Here is a 6,000-nt window from a genome sequence, read left to right as displayed (position 1 = left end):
ATGACCACAGAGATCCTGGTCCTGATCCCTAATCCCAGCAACATACCAATACCACAGCCTTTGAATTTAGCGTTTTCATTGGTAGAATTTGTCAGAAAGAGGAAACCTGTGCCAAACGAATCATGTGGCCTCCTGTCCTGGTTTCTCCTTCCGAGAAATGCTATTAGCCTGGCTGATTTAAGATTTCTCTGGATTCAGCACTTTTAAAGTAACTGAACCAAATGAAGTACGTATATAAAGAGCCCTGACTTATCTTGCTGGATATTTGTTCCCAAGCCAGGGACAGATCTCTGTAAGCTTTCTATACAGTGCATGTGAAGCCAAAACTTTTTTTGTAGTTTAGGGTGGAGTAGGGAAAGGTTAGAACCCCTGTTAGGCTGCAGTTGATCTTTCTGGGGATATTTTACTTCCTGTCCTATGGACACACAATAGGATGAGAGGGGAAACCTCTCCAAAGTGATGAGTACCGTATTTATCGGCGTATAACACGCACCTAACTTTTAAGAGGGAAGGTTCAAGAAAATAAATTACATTTTAAAATAAAGAACTTTGAAGCAAAATAAAGGTCAGTGCCCATCAAAGCAGCATCACCATTGCCCATCAATGCAGCCTGATCAGTGGCCATCTGCAGCCTTATCATTGCCCATAATTACAGCTTGATCAGTGCCCATCTGCAGCCAGCATTGCAGCCCAATCAATGCCCATCTGCAGCCTCATGATTGCTCGTCATTGCAGCCTGATCATGGCCCATCTGCAGCCTCATCATTGCCCATCATTGCAGCCTGATTAAAGCCCATCTGCAGCCATCATTGCAGCCTGATCAGTGCCCATCTGCATCCTCACCATTGCCCATCAGTTCAGCCTGATAAGTGCCCATCAGCAGCCTTACCATTGCCCATCAATGCAGCTTGATCAGTGCCCATCTGCAGCCTTACCATTGCCCATCAATGCAGCCTGAGCAGTGCCTATCTGCAGCCTTACCATTGCCCATCAATGCAGCCTGATCAGTGCCCATCTGCAGCCTTACCATTGCCCATCAATGAAGCCTGAGCAGTGCCTATTTTCAGCCTCACCATTGCCCATCATTGCAGCCTGATCAGTGCCCATCTGCAGCCTTGCCATTGCCCATCAATGCAGCCTGAGCAGTGTCCATCTGCAGCCTCACCATTGCCGATCATTGCAGCCTGATCAGTGCCCATTTGCAGCCTCAGGAGATTAGAGCCACCGGATTAAGCAGAGCGGGGATCTCCTGCTTACTCGGCGGCCGCTGTTATACGATGTTTCGCCCCCTAGACCAAATCCTATGATAGAAGTCACATGTCCCAGCCTTGGACCAGTATGCTGTTTATCATAGGAGCCGGTCCAGGAGCCGGAACTTCATATAACAGCGGCCACTGATATTCCCCGCTCTGTGTAAGCTGGTGGCGCTCGCCCCCCCCCCTCCCCCTCTGAGGCAGCCCAATAGAAAATATTGGTGTATAACATGCGCACATTTTTTGCACTCTGTTTTCAGGGGGGAAAAGTGCATGTTATATGCTGATAAATACGGTAATCCCCACTTAGTTGTCACAGGAACAAATGCTCCCATGGAAATCCTGTTATGGTGACAACTGTGAAATCCTAGATTTCCCATCATTTTCTATATTGGGGCTGATTTAGGATGAATTTCCTGAATAGGGAAACGACAGCAGAAAAAAATACTAAAGAAAAAAGTTTTGGCTTTGCATAGGGTCCTTTCACACGATGCGCCGTCCGACGAGGTCCGTTCTCTGCTCAGCGGGGGATCGATCCGCTGATCCCCCGCTGAGCAGGCAGATGACAGCTCCATCTCTGCTCTGTGTGCAGAGATGGAGCTGTCAGATCCCCGCTGTCCTCTATGGGGAGATCGGATGAGAACGGGCCGCCTGTCCATTCTCATCCGATCTGATCCTCCAGATGGATGGAAAAATAGGGTTTCCATCTGTCCAGATTTCACAGACAGGATCGGAATCGGATAGCAGCGGGTGTCAGTGGACATATCTCCGCTGACATCCGCTGCCCCATAGGGATGCATGGAGCATCCGATTTGATCCGCTTGAAAAACTGACAGGCAGATTGGATCGCCTGTGTGAAAGGACCCATACTCTTTAAAACTGAACTTCAAGATAAGAAAATATTGTCTAAATCCATCCATCATGTGTATTCTTCTCGCTGTGTGCTTTGTGTATTTCTTCCAGGTCTGTACAGTAATCCAGTGTGAGACTTCCTGTAATAAAGACCGCTCGCTGCTGCTCTCTCCTTGTGCAGGTGACTGGTCTGGTCTCCGCCCCCTGCTGTAGTTTCCTGCAGGCAGCCTGTAGTGGGTGGGGCCTGCTGGGCCCCTCCCACAGCTTTGCAGTCTGCACAGGTTATGTACAGCACAGGGATGATGTTACTGCTACTTTTACAAGGTAACATCTGAGTTAGTAAAGGTATTTGGTGCACACAGAGTGGATTTATATCCTTTGAGCACAATAAACCCATATAAATAATGTCCTCGGTAACCACAGAGTTCAGCTTTAAATAAGTTATTTTTAACCAATCTATTTCTGTATTGTGAAAACATGACATGGGGTTTTTTGGAAAACCCGACTTGACCCTGGACCGTCACCGGGCGCTGCATTGTTTACACGCAGGTTGGAGAAATCCGTTTTCAGTGATCCATTCATATAAAACAATCCCTGTGTCCTCCAATATCCACCAGAAGTCTGCACTCGCCAGCTGGCGCTCTGACCCGCTAATTCATCCCCTCACCCTGCTGAATAAAAAATTGCCGGCTTTGCGCCGGTCCTCCCCGGTGGCGGCCCCATGTTTGGACGGGGATTTATTGGCGGCATTCTTATTTCTCTGAACTACTGCCAAGAGGCGAGCGTCTTTGAAGGGAGCGCAGCGGAAAGAAGTGTTTGTTTTAAGTGGTTTGTGTAAAAGTTAAACAGGAAAGCGAATTTGTGTATTTTTCCAGCCGAGAACCGTCTTCGGAGGTTACGAATTACAGCTGCGCACGGCGTTTACATAATTGTTACTTGCGTTGTGATGGAAAAGCGCATTTTATAGGCTATAGAGGACCATGTTACCTTTTCATTTGTAAAAATATTATATTTATAATATGAATAAATATTATGCATACCAAGAAAGAAGAGAATATTTTTGCAGGTATTAAAGCACAACGCCACCCCGAAATTTTAGTTGTCTGTGGTTGTTGGAAATTTGAATCCAATGCTGGTTATAAAGTTCCATCAGAGTTATCAGCTCCTCCCCAAAGCTATGACCATTACAAAGCATCTATGAGACACCGGACACCTTCATTAAGGGCTTATGGGAGGGGCAGTGACACAAACTAATGCAGGGAAATCTCACCATTGTGGGAGGGGCAGAGACACACTAATGCAGGGAAATCTCACCATTGTGGGAGGGGCAGAGACACACTAATGCAGGGAAATCCCACCATTGTGGGAGGGGCAGAGACACAAACTAATGCAGGGAAATCTCACCATTGTGGGAGGGGCAGTGACACACACTAATGCAGGGAAATCTCACCATTGTGGGAAGGGCAGAGACACAAACTCCTGTGGGGAAATCGCATGGTGGGAGGGGCAGAGACACAAACTAATGCAGGGAAATCTCACCATTGTGGGAGAGGGGAGAGACACAAACTACTGTGGGGAAATCTCACCGTTGTTGGAGGGGCAGAGACACAAACTAATGCAGGGAAATCTCATCATTGTGGGAGGGGCAGAGACACAAACTACTGTGGGGAAATCGCATTGTGGGAGGTGCAGAGACACAAACTACTGCAGGGAAATCACATTGTGGGAGGGGCAGAGACACAAACTACTGCAGGGAAATCACATTGTGGGAGGGGCAGAGATACAAACTAATGCAGGGAAATCTCACCATTGTTGGAGGGGCAGAGACACAAACTGACGCAGGGAAATCTCATCATTGTGGGAGGGGCAGAGACAAACTACTGTGGGGAAATCGCATTGTGGGAGGGGCAGAGACACAAACTATTGTGGGGAAACCCAACAGTAAATGTTGGTACTTGATAGTAGTGAAAAAACGAAGACTTTAGGTGATTTAACCAATTCAGACTCCTAAATATTTATTTTAGTTGGACCATACTTTTAAAAATGCAGATTCTATGTAATGATGAAACAATCACATATTTTTTGGTGTATTATAATAGCACTGTTATATATTTTGGACTTTGTGTGCCTCTGTATGTAAATAAAAGTATTTTTCAAAGGAAAACATCTCAGTAGTTTGTTGCGATAGTCCATTTATCGTGTCTGAGATGTCTTCTTCATTCATCACACAGGCAGATCTTTTGGATGAAAAGTGATAAGCTTTCTGTGCGCTAGAGAACCAGTCATTAAATACTCAGATCTTTTTATTTTTTATTAACCATGCAGAGATGTATTTTTTAAAAAATTGGTCCAGCCTTTTAATATGCTTTAAAATAGAAAATTTGGCATTTTACCATTAGATGGCGATACCCATTATAGAATTTTCCTGTGATACTTAGTGACATCTAGTGGCCAAATACAATATTTTCCATTTTAAAGCCAACCAAAAACAAAAAAAAAAAACATTTGACCACTACAGGAAAAAGTCTTACAGCATTTGTTTTTAGGGGCATATGTGTAAAGCAATAAGTTACATTCACTGTAGGTGAATCTTCCATGTCCATATGTTTTAAATAACAGTCATTGATTCACCATTGGTTACATTTATTCACAAATTCCCTCTAGCATTCTCTAGAATTGCTATGTTGTGTGTTTTGCTACAAAGACCTTATTTATTTCCAATGTGTCTCATATCCATCTAGCGGCCATAATACAGTATTTTATTCCTATGCTTCTCAGCTCCATCTAGTGGCCATAATACAGTATTTTATTCCTATGCTTCTCAGCTCCATCTAGTGGCCGTTGTGCTGTATTTTATTCCTTTGTTCCTTATCACCATCTAGTGGCCATAATACAGTATTTTATTCCTATGCTTCTCAACTCTATCTAGTGGCCATAATGTGGTATTTTATTCCTATGCGTCTCAGCTCCATGTAGTAGCCATAATGCGGTATTTTACGACTATGCTCCTCATGTTCATCTAGTGGCCATAATGCTATATTTTACTACTGCTCATAATAAAAGAACATTCCTTTAGAAGAGAAAGTAGCCTAAGGAACATTTGTTTTTACCTAGTTTGCACAGAACAAATGTACATGCAGATTCGCTGTAATTAATAACTATATATATATATATATATATATATATATATATATATATATATATATATATAAATAGACCCTTAAGTTGCTTATCACACCAGACGTAATTTTTTTTTATTTATACTTTTATTATGACAAAGCTTCTCAGATACAACATAGCAAATTCTCACTGTACATTGTCTTGTCAAAATAAAACTGCAGTGAATCGACGCTAGTTTGGGAAATAAATCTGACAGATAAACCTGAACTAAGTAGAGGATTACAAACCATCTGTATACAGCTTTGTATGAACTACAGAATGTAAGACAGTAACATCAAGGGGGCGCTAGGCCCAAGAGAGATCATACCAAAATCTCACATGGAATTTAGGATAAATAAAACTAGAATCAATACGAGATATCATGCATTTATGAATTATTCGTTTATCGATAAATATTGTCAATCTTTTTTCTATTATCTCTCTCCCCTCAGTGTTGTCTACCAGTAATCATTGTTGTTCCAGAAAAAGTGGAAGTTAATAATAAGACTAATAAAAAGGTTCCCCCTTCCTACATAAGGATTCAAATGGAGTAAGATTACGAGGAATGTAATGCGCTTTCTGAAAAGTTTGCAGAAAGTATCCAAGTTGGTTAGTGCTCAGGGACCAGGTAACCATGGGTGGATCCCAGAGCCTGGAAATGTCTGCGAGGGATGGAAAACCACCCTTTGGCCACACATCCATCAGACAGGATATCCCTTATTTGTTTAGTCCTCTA

This window comes from Pelophylax lessonae (assembly GCF_965119305.1).
Source record: "Pelophylax lessonae genome assembly, chromosome: 10".
NCBI classification, from domain to species: Eukaryota; Metazoa; Chordata; class Amphibia; order Anura; family Ranidae; genus Pelophylax; species Pelophylax lessonae.
This window is presented reverse-complemented; position numbering follows the sequence as displayed.